The following is a 16097-nucleotide window of genomic DNA, read 5'->3' as shown; positions in this document are numbered from 1 at the left end:
AATTGCTTCTCTGAGGGGACTGAATCTGTGCAATTCCTGACTGTAGACAGCAGCCGAGTCTGGGATATTGAGCATTTCCAAGCTGGAATTGATTTGAATCACCGAGGGGATGAGGGTTATGGGGAAAAGTCAGGAAACTGGAGCCGAGGATTATCTGATCAGTCATCATAATTTCTGCTCCGAATCTTAGGGTTCTTCTGGTTCACTGACCACAATCCCAGTGATACAAAATACCTTCCCACTCACTCCCACACTCGACGGTCCTAATGGATCCAAACCTCTTCCCATTCTCCACGATCCCAATGGTCCCATACCCCCTCTCGTTCACTACCAGTGCACCCAAGCCCCTTCCCATTCACTCTCGCTCTGCAAGATCCCAATGGTTCCTCCTCGATCACTCCCAGTGTGATGCATCAAACCCTTTTGAAGTTACTCCGAAAGGCACAAGCCTCCTTCTTCTTAGTTCCAGTGTTCACTGTCCTAGTGAACCAAGCCCCACCTCATTCATAGCAACTGTCCAAAAAACCAGTTCACTGATCCTGAGAAGGACTGACTGTGATCATACAACCTAATCTCAGTACTAACCCTCCGGCAGTGCCTGCTCCCTCAGCACTGACCCTCCGACAGTGCGGCAATCCCTCAGCACTGACCCTCCGACAGTGCGGCAATCCCTCAGCACTGACCCTCCGACAGTGCCCACTCCCTCAGCACTAACCCTCCGGCAGTGCCTGCTCCCTCAGCACTGACCCTCCGACCGTGTCCACTCCCTCAGCACTGACCCTCCGACCGTGTCCACTCCCTCAGCACTGACCCTCCGACCGTGTCCACTCCCTCAGCACTGACCCTCCGACAGTGCGGCACTCCCTCAGCACTGACCCTCCGACAGTGCCCCCTCCCTCAGCACTGACCCTCCGACAGTGCCCCCTCCCTCAGCACTGACCCTCCGACAGTGCGGCAATCCCTCAGCACTGACCCTCCGACAGTGCCCACTCCCTCAGCACTGACCCTCCGACAGTGCCCCCTCCCTCAGCACTGACCCTCCGACAGTGCCCCCTCCCTCAGCACAGACCCTCCGACAGTGCCCCCTCCCTCAGCACTGACCCTCCGACAGTGCCCCCTCCCTCAGCACTGACCCTCCGACAGTGCCCCCTCCCTCAGCACTGACCCTCCGACAGTGCCCCCTCCCTCAGCACTGACCCTCCGACAGTGCCCCCTCCCTCAGCACTGACCCTCCGACAGTGCCCCCTCCCTCAGCACTGACCCTCCGACAGTGCCCCCTCCCTCAGCACTGACCCTCCGACAGTGCCCCCTCCCTCAGCACTGACCCTCCGACAGTGCCCCCTCCCTCAGCACTGACCCTCCGACAGTGCCCCCTCCCTCAGCACTGACCCTCCGACAGTGCCCCCTCCCTCAGCACTGACCCTCCGACAGTGCCCCCTCCCTCAGCACTGACCCTCCGACAGGGCCCCCTCCCTCAGCACTGACCCTCCGACAGGGCCCACTCCCTCAGCACTGACCCTCCGACAGGGCCCACTCCCTCAGCACTGACCCTCCGACAGGGCCCCCTCCCTCAGCACTGACCCTCCGACAGGGCCCACTCCCTCAGCACTGACCCTCCGACAGTGCCCACTCCCTCAGCACTGACCCTCCGACAGTGCCCCCTCCCTCAGCACTGACCCTCCGACAGTGCCCCCTCCCTCAGCACTGACTCTCCGACAGTGCGGCACTCTTCCAGCCCTTATCCCTCAAGTTCTGGATTAGTGGGCGGCACGGTGGCACAGTGGTTAGCACTGCTGCCTCACAGCGCCAGAGACCCGGGTTCAATTCCCACCTCAGGCGACTGACTGTGTGGAGTTTGCACGTTCACCCCGTGTCTGCGTGGGTTTCCTCCGGGTGCTCCGGTTTCCTCCCACAGTCCAAAGATGTGCAGGTTCAGGTGGATTGGCCATGTTAAATTGCCTGTAGTGTTAGGTAAGGGGTAGATGTAGGGATATGGGTGGTTTGCGCTTCGGTGGGTCGGTGTGGACTTGTTGGGCCGAAGGGCCTGTTTCCACACTGTAATGTAATCTGTAATGTGCTGGAAGAACACAGCAGTTCAGGCAGCATCCAAGGAGCAGCGAAATCGACGTTTCGGGCAAAAGCCTTGATTTGTCTTGTGCCCGTCAGTCCGTACTTGAGTTGTTGCCATTGAAGGGTTAACCAACAGATTTCTGCGTGTTTGTTTTGTGCTCTTAGCTTTTGGAATGCACCCTCCCACCACTGGATTTCCCTCCTCTCCTCTCACTGCCATGGCCCAACTTGTTTCACACTGAGTCGCTCACAAATTCCCAGACCTGCATGACCCGACCCCATCCCCCATTTCCATTTCACATCCCATCCGTGGGAATTTTGTAGCTAATTTACTACTTCCTGTCCAGTTGGAATAAACATTCCCAACTCTGTGGAGTGCTGTGCTTGTGCGAACCATGTTTGGATCAGGAATCTTGCTGTGTTTTTGGAACATGATAAACATTGTGGATCACAATGTGTCTTTGGCCCCCTTGTGGGCAGTTATGATTACGCAGTGATCTGCTGGTTGGTATGGTGTCAGAGGAGAGGTCCCTCTACACTGTCCCCCATCAAACACTCCCAGGGACAGGGACAGCACGGGGTTAGATACAGAGTAAAGCTCCCTCTACACTGTCCCCCATCAAACACTCCCAGGGACAGGGACAGCACGGGGTTAGATACAGAGTAAAGGTCCCTCTACACTGTCCCCCATCAAACACTCCCAGGGACAGGGACAGCATGGGGTGCAATTCAAAGCTGCCTCTTCACTGACATCATTAAACTGTCATGGACAGGTACAGCGTGGGGTTAGATCCCAGTACCTGATCAGGACAGTGTCAGCTTCACTTTCCTGTGTGTGTATTCGGGATATGGTGTAGTGTATCAGCAGACATTCGGACAGCCGTTTCTGTGGTGGCCTGATCAGTGTCTGTTCTCCATTCCCTCAGGTGCTGGCCTGGTTTGAAGAGGGTGAGCAAACTGTCACAGCGTTTGTGGAGCCATTTGTTATTCTGTTGATCCTGGTTGCAAATGCGATCGTGGGGGTTTGGCAGGTCAGTAGGATCAACCTATCAACAAGATTACCAATCTGTGATTGGTTAGAGAAGGTGGGAAATCAGCCAGGGTTCCTGCTCCTGATCACTGTCCAGTGATCCCTGGGTTAGAGAGAGAGAGGGGGGAAATCAGCCAGGGTTCCTGCTCCTGATCACTGCCCAGTGATCCCTGGGTTAGAGAGAGAGAGAGAGGGGGAAATGAGCCAGGGTTCCTGCTCCTGATCACTGTCCAGTGATCCCTGGGTTAGAGAGAGAGAGGGGAAATGAGCCAGGGTTCCTGCTCCTGATCACTGTCCAGTGATCCCTGGGTTAGAGAGAGAGAGGGGGGAAATCAGCCAGGGTTCCTGCTCCTGATCACTGTCCAGTGATCCCTGGGTTAGAGAGAGAGAGAGGGGGAAATCAGCCAGGGTTCCTGCTCCTGATCACTGCCCAGTGATCCCTGGGTTAGAGAGAGAGAGAGAGAGAGGGGAAATCAGCCAGGGTTCCTGCTCCTGATCACTGCCCAGTGATCCCTGGGTTAGAGAGAGAGAGGGGGAAATCAGCCAGGGTTCCTGCTCCTGATCACTGCCCAGTGATCCCTGGGTTAGAGAGAGAGAGAGGGGAAATCAGCCAGGGTTCCTGCCCCTGATCACTGCCCAGTGATCCCTGGGTTAGAGAGAGAGAGAGAGGGGAAATCAGCCAGGGTTCCTGCTCCTGATCACTGCCCAGTGATCCCTGGGTTAGAGAGAGAGGGGGGGGGAAATCAGCCAGGGTTCCTGCTCCTGATCACTGCCCAGTGATCCCTGGGTTAGAGAGAGAGGGGGGGGGAAATCAGCCAGGGTTCCTGCTCCTGATCACTGCCCAGTGATCCCTGGGTTAGAGAGAGGGGGGGAAATCAGCCAGGGTTCCTGCTCCTGATCACTGCCCAGTGATCCCTGGGTTAGAGAGAGAGAGGGGAAATCAGCCAGGGTTCCTGCCCCTGATCACTGCCCAGTGATCCCTGGGTTAGAGAGAGAGAGGGGAAATCAGCCAGGGTTCCTGCCCCTGATCACTGCCCAGTGATCCCTGGGTTAGAGAGAGAGGGAGGAAATCAGCCAGGGTTCCTGCTCCTGATCACTGTCCAGTGATCCCTGGGTTAGAGAGAGAGAGGGAGGAAATCAGCCAGGGTTCCTGCTCCTGATCACTGTCCAGTGATCCCTGGGTTAGAGAGAGAGAGAGGGGAAATCAGCCAGGGTTCCTGCTCCTGATCACTGTCCAGTGATCCCTGGGTTAGAGAGAGAGAGGGGGGAAATCAGCCAGGGTTCATGCTCCTGATCACTGTCCAGTGATCCCTGGGTTAGAGAGAGAGAGAGGGGAAATCAGCCTGGGTTCCTGCTCCTGATCACTGTCCAGTGATCCCTGGGTTAGAGAGAGAGAGGGGGGAAATCAGCCAGGGTTCCTGCTCCTGATCACTGTCCAGTGATCCCTGGGTTAGAGAGAGAGGGGGGAAATCAGCCAGGGTTCCTGCTCCTGATCACTGCCCAGTGATCCCTGGGTTAGAGAGAGAGAGGGAGGAAATCAGCCAGGGTTCCTGCTTCTGATCACTGTCCAGTGATCCCTGGGTTAGAGAGAGAGAGAGGGAAATCAGCCAGGGTTCCTGCTCCTGATCACTGTCCAGTGATCCCTGGGTTAGAGAGAGAGAGGGGGAAATCAGCCAGGGTTCCTGCTCCTGATCACTGTCCAGTGATCCCTGGGTTAGAGAGAGAGGGGGGGAAATCAGCCAGGGTTCCTGCTCCTGATCACTGCCCAGTGATCCCTGGGTTAGAGAGAGAGAGAGGGGGGAAATCAGCCAGTGTTCCTGCTCCTGATCACTGTCCAGTGATCCCTGGGTTAGAGAGAGAGGGGGGAAATCAGCCAGGGATCCTGCTCCTGATCACTGCCCAGTGATCCCTGGGTTAGAGAGAGAGAGAGGGGGGAAATCAGCCAGGGTTCCTGCTCCTGATCACTGTCCAGTGATCCCTGGGTTAGAGAGAGAGAGGGAGGAAATCAGCCAGGGTTCCTGCTCCTGATCACTGTCCAGTGATCCCTGGGTTAGAGAGAGAGAGAGGGGAAATCAGCCAGGGTTCCTGCTCCTGATCACTGCCCAGTGATCCCTGGGTTAGAGAGAGAGAGGGAGGAAATCAGCCAGGGTTCCTGCTCCTGATCACTGCCCAGTGATCCCTGGGTTAGAGAGAGAGAGGGGGGGGAAATCAGCCAGGGTTCCTGCTCCTGATCACTGCCCAGTGATCCCTGGGTTAGAGAGAGAGAGGGGAAATCAGCCAGGGTTCCTGCTCCTGATCACTGTCCAGTGATCCCTGGGTTAGAGAGAGAGAGGGGGGGGAAATCAGCCAGGGTTCCTGCTCCTGATCACTGTCCAGTGATCCCTGGGTTAGAGAGACAGAGAGGGGAAATCAGCCAGGGTTCCTGCTCCTGATCACTGTCCAGTGATCCTGGGTTAGAGAGAGAGAGGGGGGAAATCAGCCAGGGTTCCTGCTCCTGATCACTGCCCAGTGATCCCTGGGTTAGAGAGAGAGAGGGGGGGGAAATCAGCCAGGGTTCCTGCTCCTGATCACTGTCCAGTGATCCCTGGGTTAGAGAGAGAGAGAGGGGAAATCAGCCAGGGTTCCTGCTCCTGATCACTGCCCAGTGATCCCTGGGTTAGAGAGAGAGAGAGAGGGGAAATCAGCCAGGGTTCCTGCTCCTGATCACTGTCCAGTGATCCCTGGGTTAGAGAGAGAGGGGGGAAATCAGCCAGGGTTCCTGCTCCTGATCACTGCCCAGTGATCCCTGGGTTAGAGAGAGAGAGAGAGAGAGGGGGGAAATCAGCCAGGGTTCCTGCTCCTGATCACTGTCCAGTGATCCCTGGGTTAGAGAGAGAGAGAGGGGGGAAATCAGCCAGGGTTCCTGCTCCTGATCACTGTCCAGTGACCCCTGGGTTAGAGAGAGAGAGGGGGGGGAAATCAGCCAGGGTTCCTGCTCCTGATCACTGCCCAGTGATCCCTGGGTTAGAGAGAGAGAGAGGGGGGAAATCAGCCAGGGTTCCTGCTCCTGATCACTGCCCAGTGATCCCTGGGTTAGAGAGAGAGAGAGGGGGGGAAATCAGCCAGGGTTCCTGCTCCTGATCACTGTCCAGTGATCCCTGGGTTAGAGAGAGAGAGGGGAAATCAGCCAGGGTTCCTGCTCCTGATCACTGCCCAGTGATCCCTGGGTTAGAGAGAGAGAGAGGGGGGAAATCAGCCAGGGTTCCTGCTCCTGATCACTGTCCAGTGATCCCTGGGTTAGAGAGAGAGAGAGGGGAAATCAGCCAGGGTTCCTGCTCCTGATCACTGCCCAGTGATCCCTGGGTTAGAGAGGGGGAGGGAGGGGCAATCATCTTGGGGTCCTGTGTACCAAGGCCGGGGTTGGGAGGGAGTGAATCTAGCTCCCATCCAGTGAGGACGGTCTCATCCTGTGCTTCATCAATATCCTCAGGAGAGGAACGCGGAAAATGCCATTGAGGCGCTAAAGGAATATGAGCCCGAGATGGGAAAGGTATACCGGCAAGATCGGAAAAGTGTTCAAAGGATCAAAGCACGTGACATCATTCCTGGAGATGTGGTGGAGGTTGCAGGTTAGTACATCATACATCGTTACTGGGAGACGGGGTGGGGGGTGTAGGTGAGTGAGGGGGGGTACAGTATTACTGGGAGACGGGGCGGGGGGTGTAGGTGAGGGCGGGTGGTACTGTATTACTGGGAGACGGGGCGGGGGGTGTAGGTGAGCGAGGGGGGTGTACAGTATTACTGGGAGACGGGGCGGGGGGTGTAGGTGAGGGAGGGTGGTACAGTATTACTGGGAGATGGGGCGGGGGGTGTAGGTGAGGGAGGGTTGTACAGTATAACTGAGAGACGGGGCCGGGGGTGTAGGTGAGCGAGGGGGGTGTACAGTATTACTGGGAGACGGGGCGGGGGGTGTAGGTGAGCGAGGGGGGTACAGTATTACTGGGAGACGGGGCGGGGGGTGTAGGTGAGGGAGGGTGGTGTACTGTATTACTGGGAGACGGGGCGGGGGGTGTAGGTGAGGGAGGGGGGTGTACAGTATTACTGGGAGACGGGGCGGGGGGTGTAGGTGAGGGAGGGTGGTACAGTATTACCGGGAGACAGGGCGGGGGGTGTAGGTGAGGGAGGGGGGTACAGTATTACTGGGAGACGGGGCGGGGGGGGTGTAGGTGAGGGAGGGTGGTGTACAGTATTACTGGGAGACGGGGCGGGGGGGTGTAGGTGAGCGAGGGGGGTGTACAGTATTACTGGGAGACGGGGCGGGGGGTGTAGGTGAGGGAGGGGGGTGTACAGTATTACCGGGAGACGGGGCGGGGGGTGTAGGTGAGGGAGGGTGGTACAGTATTACCGGGAGACGGGGCGGGGGGTGTAGGTGAGGGCGGGTGGTACAGTATTACTGGGAGACGGGGCGGGGGGTGTAGGTGAGGGAGGGGGGGGTACAGTATTACTGGGAGACGGGGCGGGGGGTGTAGGTGAGCGAGGGGTGGTACAGTATTACTGGGAGACGGGGCGGGGGGTGTAGGTGAGGGAGGGTGGTGTACAGTATTACTGGGAGACGGGGCGGGGGGTGTAGGTGAGGGAGGGTGGTGTACAGTATTACTGGGAGACGGGGCGGGGGGTGTAGGTGAGGGAGGGTGGTGTACAGTATTACTGGGAGACGGAGCGGGATGTGAAGGTGAGGGCGGGTGGTGTACAGTATTACTGGGAGACGGGGCGGGGGGGTGTAGGTGAGCGAGGGGGGGTACAGTATTACTGGGAGACGGGGCGGGGGGTGTAGGTGAGGGAGGGGGGTACAGTATTACTGGGAGACGGGGCGGGGGGTGTAGGTGAGCGAGGGTGGTGTACTGTATTACTGGGAGACGGGGTGGGGGGTGTAGGTGAGTGAGGGGGGGTACAGTATTACTGGGAGACGGGGCGGGGGGTGTAGGTGAGTGAGGGTGGTACAGTATTACTGGGAGATGGGGCGGGGGGTGTAGGTGAGCGAGGGTGGTACTGTATTACCGGGAGACGGGGCGGGAGGTGTAGGTGAGTGAGGGGGGTACAGTAGTGAGGGGGGTACAGTATTACTGGGAGACGGGGCGGGGGGTGTAGGTGAGGGGAGGGGGGTACAGTATTACTGGGAGATGGGGGGCGGGGGGTGTAGGTGAGGGAGGGGGTACAGTATTACCGGGGAGACGGGGCGGGGGGTGTAGGTGAGGGAGGGGGTGTACAGTATTACCGGAGACGGGGCGGGGGGTGTAGGTGAGTGAGGGGGGGTACAGTATTACTGGGAGACGGGGCGGGGGTGTAGGTGAGGGAGGGGGGTACAGTATTACTGGGAGACGGGGCGGGGGGTGTAGGTGAGTGAGGGGGGGTACAGTATTACTGGGAGACGGGGCGGGGGGGTGTAGGTGAGGGAGGGGGTTACAGTATTACTGGGAGACGGGGCGGGGGGTGTAGGTGAGTGAGGGGGGGGTACAGTATTACTGGGAGACGGGGCGGGAGGTGTAGGTGAGTGAGGGGGGGGTACAGTATTACTGGGAGACGGGGCGGGGGGTGCAGGTGAGTGAGGGGGGTACTGTATTACCGGGAGACGGGGCGGGGGGTGTCGGTGAGGGAGGGGTGTACAGTATTACCGGGAGACGGGGCGGGGGGTGTAGGCGAGCGAGGGTGGTACAGTATTACTGGGAGACGGGGCGGGGGTGTAGGTGAGCGAGGGTGGTACTGTATTACTGGGAGACGGGGCGGGGGGTGTAGGTGAGTGAGGGTGGTACAGTATTACTGGGAGACGGGGCGGGGGGTGTATGTGAGTGAGGGGGGTACTGTATTACTGGGAGACGGGGCGGGGGGTGTAGGTGAGTGAGGGGGGTGTACAGTATTACTGGGAGACGGGGCGGGGGGGGTAGGTAAGGGAGGGGGGTAGTGTATTACTGGGAGACGGGGCGGGGGGGTGTAGGTGAGGGAGGGGGGTACAGTATTACTGGGAGACGGGCCGGGGGGGTGTAGGTGAGCGAGGGGGGTGTACAGTATTACTGGGAGACGGGGCGGGGGGTGTAGGTGAGTGAGGGGGGTACAGTATTACTGGAGACGGGGTGGGGGGTGTAGGTGAGTGAGGGTGGTACTGTATTCCTGGGAGACGGGGCGGGGGGTGTAGGTGAGTGAGGGGGGGTACAGTATTACTGGGAGACGGGGCGGGGGGTGTAGGTGAGGGAGGGGGGTGTACTGTATTACTGGGAGACGGGGCGGGGGGTGTAGGTGAGGCGAGGGGGGTACAGTATTACTGGACACGGAGCGGGTGGTGTAGGTGAGGGTGGGTGGTACAGTATTACTGGGAGATGGGGCGGGGGGTGTAGGTGAGGGAGGGGGGTGTACTGTATTACTGGGAGACGGGGCGGGGGGTGTAGGTGAGGGGAGGGGGGTACAGTATTACTGGAGACGGGGCGGGGGGTGTAGGTGAGTGAGGGTGGTACTGTATTACTGGGAGACGGGGCGGGGGGGTGTAGGTGAGTGAGGGGGGTACAGTATTACTGGGACGATGGGGCGGGGGGTGTAGGTGAGTGAGGGGTGTACAGTATTACTGGAGACGGGGCGGGGGGGTGTAGGTGAGGGAGGGGGGTGTACTGTATTACTGGGAGACGGGGCGGGGGGTGTAGGTGAGGGAGGGGGGTGTACAGTATTACTGGGAGACGGGGCGGGGGGTGTAGGTGAGTGAGGGGGGTACTGTATTACTGGGAGACGGGGCGGGGGGTGTAGGTGAGTGAGGGGGGTACTGTATTACTGGGAGACGGGGCGGGGGTTGTAGGTGAGTGAGGGGGGTACAGTATTACTGGGAGATGGGGCGGGGGGTGTAGGTGAGTGAGGGGTGTACAGTATTACTGGGAGACGGGGCGGGGGGTGTAGGTGAGGGAGGGGGGTGTACAGTATTACTGGGAGACGGGGCGGGGGGTGTAGGTGAGCGAGGGGGGTACAGTATTACTGGGACACGGAGCGGGTGGTGTAGGTGAGGGTGGGTGGTACAGTATTACTGGGAGACGGGCGGGGGGTGTAGGTGAGCGAGGGTGGTACAGTATTACTGGGAGACGGGGGCGGGGGGTGTAGGTGAGCGAGGGGGGTACAGTATTACTGGGAGACGGGGCGGGGGGTGTAGGTGAGGGAGGGGGGTATAGTATTACTGGAGACGGGGCGGGGGGTGTAGGTGAGTGAGGGGTGTACAGTATTACTGGGAGATGGGGCGGGGGGGTGTAGGTGAGGGAGGGTGGTGTACAGTATTACTGGGAGACGGGGCGGGGGGTGTAGGTGAGGGAGGGGGGTGTACTGTATTACTGGGAGACGGGGCGGGGGGTGTAGGTGAGCGAGGGGGGTACAGTATTACTGGGACACGGAGCGGGTGGTGTAGGTGAGGGTGGGTGGTACAGTATTACTGGGAGACGGGGCGGGGGGTGCAGGTGAGTGAGGGTGGTACTGTATTACTGGGAGACGGGGCGGGGGGTGTAGGTGAGTGAGGGTGGTACAGTATTACTGGGAGACGGGGCGGGGGGTGTAGGTGAGTGAGGGTGGTACAGTATTACTGGGAGACGGGGCGGGGGGTGTAGGTGAGCGAGGGGGGTACAGTATTACTGGGACACGGAGCGGGTGGTGTAGGTGAGGGGTGGGTGGTACAGTATTACTGGGAGACGGGGCGGGGGGTGTCGGTGAGCGAGGGTGGTACAGTATTACTGGGAGACGGGGCGGGAGGTGTAGGTGAGTGAGGGGGGGTACAGTATTACGGGGAGACGGGGCGGGGGGTGTAGGTGAGTGAGGGGGGTACAGTATTACTGGGAGACGGGGCGGGAGGTGTAGGTGAGTGAGGGGGGGTACAGTATTACGGGGAGACGGGGCGGGGGGTGTAGGTGAGGGTGGGTGGTACAGTATTACTGGGAGACGGGGGCGGGGGGTGTAGGTGAGCGAGGGTGGTACAGTATTACTGGGAGACGGGGCGGGGGGGTGTAGGTGAGTGAGGGGGGTACAGTATTACTGGGAGACGGGGTGGGGGGTGTAGGTGAGGGTGGGTGGTACAGTATTACTGGGAGACGGGTGGGGGGTGTAGGTGAGTGAGGGGTGTACAGTATTACTGGGAGACGGGGCGGGGGGGTGTAGGTGAGGAGGGTGGTACTGTATTACTGGGAGACGGGGCGGGGGGGTGTAGGTGAGTGAGGGTGGTACAGTATTACTGGGAGACGGGGCGGGAGGTGTAGGTGAGTGAGGGGGGGTACAGTATTACGGGGAGACGGGGCGGGGGGGTGTAGGTGAGGGAGGGGGGTACTGTATTACTGGGAGACGGGGTGGGGGGTGTGTAGGTGAGTGAGGGGTGTACTGTATTACTGGGAGACGGGGCGGGGGGGTGTAGGTGAGGGAGGGGGGTACAGTATTACTGGGAGACGGGGCGGGGGGTGTAGGTGAGTGAGGGGGGGTACAGTATTACGGGAGACGGGGGCGGGGGGTGTAGGTGAGCGAGGGTGGTGTATAGTATTACCGGGAGACGGGGCGGGGGGTGTAGGTGAGTGAGGGGGGGTACAGTATTACGGGGAGACGGGGCGGGGGGTGTAGGTGAGCGAGGGTGGTGTATAGTATTACCGGGAGACGGGGCGGGGGGTGTAGGTGAGGGAGGGGGGTACAGTATTACTGGGAGACGGGGCGGGGGGTGTAGGTGAGGGAGGGTGGTACTGTATTACTGGGAGACGGGGCGGGGGGTGTAGGTGAGGGAGGGGGGTACAGTATTACTGGGAGACGGGGCGGGGGTGTAGGTGAGGGAGGGTGGTGTACAGTATTACTGGGAGACGGGGCGGGGGTGTAGGTGAGGAGGGTGGTGTACAGTATTACTGGGAGACGGGGCGGGAGGTGTAGGTGAGTGAGGGGGGGTACAGTATTACGGGGAGACGGGCGGGGGGGTGTAGGTGAGCGAGGGGTGGTGTATAGTATTACCGGAGACGGGGCGGGGGGTGTAGGTGAGGGAGGGTGGTGTACAGTATTACTGGGAGACGGGTTGGGGGGTTGTAGGTGAGGGAGGGTGGTACAGTATTACTGGGAGACGGGGCGGGGGGTGTAGGTGAGTGAGGGGGGTACAGTATTACTGGGAGACGGGGCGGGGGGTGTAGGTGAGTGAGGGGGGTACAGTATTACTGGGAGACGGGGCGGGGGGTGTAGGTGAGTGAGGGGGGGTACAGTATTAATGGGAGACGGGGCGGGGGTGTAGGTGAGGAGGGGGGTACAGTATTACTGGGAGATGGGGCGGGGGGTGTAGGTGAGCGAGGGGGGTACAGTATTACTGGGACACGGAGTGGGGGGTGTAGGTGAGGGCGGGTGGTACAGTATTACTGGGAGACGGGGCGGGGGGTGTAGGTGAGTGAGGGGGGTACAGTATTACTGGGAGACGGGGCGGGGGGTGTAGGTGAGTGAGGGGGGTACAGTATTACCGGGAGACGGGGCGGTGGTGATTATAGTTTGATGACCTGGTATTTTCCGTGTGGGTGGTGACCCCCCCCAGCCCTTCACGTCTGACGAGAAGAACCTGCACTGTTAATGTTTTGCTGCCTCTTTCCCCCTCGATCTACAAAACCTTCCCATACTTCACTGCACGTTAAATGTATTGGTGCTAGATTGGACGGCAGCAATCGGTGGAGCAGTGTGTCCTTCTGTGTGGTTTTCTATCAACCTGGTTCAGGTGGAGTGACCCTTCCCCTTCCTTGTGTCCGATCGACCCTGGTGATGACCGTTAATTATTCTTGCTCTCCCTTTTTTCTTCCTCAGTGGGAGACAAGGTCCTGCTGATATTAGAATCACCTCCATCAAGTCAACAACACTGCGTGTGGATCAATCAATCCTCACAGGTATGTCTCACACACACACACACACTTCTGTGTCTCATTACTGCCCAGTCACTCCTGTTTACAGAGAGTGGTGTTGGGTGGGGGTGGGGGGTGAATCATCGAAGGGATCAAATCCCTGTCTCTAACCCCCTGCAGCCCTTACATCCCCTCCCTATGTCTGTAACCCCCCCCTACCCCTTCATCGCTTCCCTCTCTCTGTAACCCTCTCAAGCCCCAACACCCCTCCCTATCCTGTAACCCCCACGCCCCCTCCCTATCTCTGTAATCCCCTCCAGTCCCTACACCCCCTCCCTATCTCTGTAACCCCCACCGCCCCCTCCCTATCCCTGTAACCCCCCCGCCCCCTCCCTATCCCTGTAACCCCCTCCAGCCCCTATACCCCGCCCGTCTCTGTAACACCCTCCCTGTCTCTGTAACCCCCTCCCTATCACCTAACTCTCCCTACACCCCCCTCCCTGCCTCTGTCACCGATTCCCTACACCCCCTCCCTACGCCCCCTCGCGCCCCTACGCCCCCTCGCGCCCCTGCGCCCCCTCGCGCCCCTGCGCCCCCTCGCGCCTTTACCCCCCCTCGCGCCTTTACGCCCCCTCGCGCCTTTACGCCCCCTCGCGCCCCTACGCCCCCTCGCGCCCCTACGCCCCCTCGCGCCCCTACGCCCCCTCGCGCCCCTACGCCCCCTCGCGCCCCTACGCCCCCTCGCGCCCCTACGCCCCCTCGCGCCCCCTACGCCCCCCTCGCGCCCCTACGCCCCTCGCGCCCCTACGCCCCTCGCGCCCCTACGCCCCCTCGCGCACCCTACGCCCCCTCGCGCCCTACGCCCCCTCGCGCCCCTACGCCCCCTCGCGCCCCTACGCCCCCCTCGCGCCCCCTACGCCCCTCGCGCCCCCTACGCCCCCTCAGCGCCCCTACGCCCCCTCGCGCCCCTACGCCCCCCCTCGCCGCCTACGCCCCCTCGCGCCCCCTACGCCCCCTCGCGCCCCTACGCCCCTCCGCGCCCCCTACGCCCCCTCGCGCCCCTACGCCCCCTCGCGCCCCCTACGCCCCCTCGCGCCCTACGCCCCCTCGGCCCCTACGCCCCCTCGCGCCCCTACGCCCCCCTCCCCTATCTCTGTAACCCCCTACGCCCCCTCCCTATCTCTGTAACCCCTACGCCCCCTCCTATCTCCTGTAACCTCCCTCCAGCCCCCTACACCCCCCCCCGTCGCTCTCTAACCCCCCCACCCCGTCGCTCTCTAAACCCCCCCCCGTCGCTCTCTAAACCCTCCCATCTCTGTATCCCCCTACACCCCCTCCCTATCTCTGTAACCCCCCCCCCTCCAGCCCCTACACCCCCTCCCTATCTCTGTAACCCCCCCCCTTCAGCCCCTACACCCCCTCCCTCTCTCTGTAACCCCTTACACCCCCCTCCCCCTCTCTATGATGAGGGGCGAGGCGATATGGGGTGGTGTTTCCACGTATCCCAGTGGAGCCTCCTCCACTCCAGCTTTGGGCTGTTGGTTTTTCCGGGGATTTGGCTGGTGTGTGAGGGTGACCCAGAGCAGCCGAATGGGTTCCAGTCACTGTGTGTAACTTGCTTCCCTGTCCATCTCCCTTCCCTGATCTCCGCACCGTGATGTTCTGTTCCAGGAGAGTCAGTTTCGGTCATCAAACACACCGACCCTGTGCCTGACCTCGGGCTGTCAATCAGGACAAGAAGAACATGCTGTTTTCGGTGAGATGGTGGGGGGGGTGGGGGGGGTTCTGGCTGCTGGGGGTGGGGAGAGGGGGGAGCTGTGTGTGGGGGCAGGGGGGGAGGGGGGGAAGCTGTGTGTGGCTGCTGGGGGGGGAGCTGTGTGTGGCTGCTGGGTGGGGTGGGGGGGAGAGCTGTGTGTGGCTGCTGGGGGGGGGGAGCTGTGTGTGGCTCATGGGGGGGGGGGGGAGCTGTGTGTGGCTGCTGGGTGGGGGTGGCGGGAGAGCTGTGTGTGGCTGCTGGGGGGGGAGCTGTGTGTGGCTGCTGGGTGGGGAGGGGATCCTTGGCCTTCTGAAGAATGGAGTGGGGGTTGCCGTGGGGATTGGGTTGGGGTCTCTCCATGGGCCTCAGAATGTGGGGGATTGTGTTGGGGTCTCTCCCTGTGCTCAGACTGTGGGGGATTGGGTTGGGGTCTCTCCCTGTGCTCAGACCTGTGGGGGATTGGGTTGGGGTCTCTCCCTGTGCTCAGACTGTGGGGATTGGGTTGGGGTCTCTCCCTGTGCTCAGACCTGTGGGGATTGGGGATTGGGTTGGGGTCTCTCCCTGTGCTCATACTGTGGGGGATTGGGGATTGGGTTGGGGTCTCTCCCTGTGCTCAGACTGTCGGGATTGGGGATTGGGTTGGGGTATGCCTCAGACTGTTGGGGATTGGGTTGGGGTCTCTCCCTGTGCTCAGACTGTGGGGGATTGGGGATTGGGTTGGGGTCTCTCCCTGTGCTTGGGGATTGGGTTGAGGTCTCTCCCTGTGCTCAGACTGTGGGGGATTGGTTGGGGTCTCTCCCTGTTCTCAGACTGTGGAGGATTGGGTTGGGGTCTCCCTGTTCTCAGACTGTAGGAGATTGGGTTGGGGTCTCTCCCTGGGGCTCAGACTGTGGGGGATTGGGGATTGGGTTGGGGTCTCTCCCTGGGGCTCAGACTGTGGGGGATTGGAGATTGGTTGAGGTCTCTCGTGTGCTCAGACTGTGGGGGATTGGGTTGGGGTCTCTCCCTGGGGCTCAGACTATGGGGATTGGTTTGGGGTCTCTCCCTGTGCTCAGACTGTGGGGGATTGGGTTGGGGTCTCTCCCCTGTGCTCAGACTGTGGGGGATTGGGTTGGGTCCTCTCCCTGTGCTCAGACTGTGGGGGATTGGGTTGGGCTCTCTCCCTGTGCTCAGACTATTGGGGATTGGGTTGGGCTCTCTCCCTGTGCTCAGACTGGGGGATTGGGGATTGGGTTGGGGTCTCTCCCTGTGCTCAGACTGTGGGGGATTGGGTTGGGTCTCTCCCTGTGCTCAGACTGTGGGGGATTGGGTTGGGCTCTGTCCCTGTGCTCAGACTGTGGGGGATTGGGATCTGGGTTGGGGTCTCTCCCTGTGCTCAGACTGTGGGGGTATTGGGTTGGGGTCT

General features: G+C 60.6%; 1 pseudogene; it reads left to right on the top strand.

Annotated features, from left to right (window-relative positions):
* LOC140468503 (sarcoplasmic/endoplasmic reticulum calcium ATPase 2-like) overlaps nt 1-16097 on the top strand; it is a 67198-nt pseudogene that overhangs the window by 10973 nt on the left and 40128 nt on the right.

The sequence above is a fragment of the Chiloscyllium punctatum genome, chromosome 47 (genome assembly GCF_047496795.1).
Source record: "Chiloscyllium punctatum isolate Juve2018m chromosome 47, sChiPun1.3, whole genome shotgun sequence".
Lineage (NCBI taxonomy): Eukaryota > Metazoa > Chordata > Chondrichthyes > Orectolobiformes > Hemiscylliidae > Chiloscyllium > Chiloscyllium punctatum.
The sequence above is the reverse complement of the archived record's forward strand: the minus strand, read 5'-3'. Positions and strand labels throughout refer to the sequence as shown.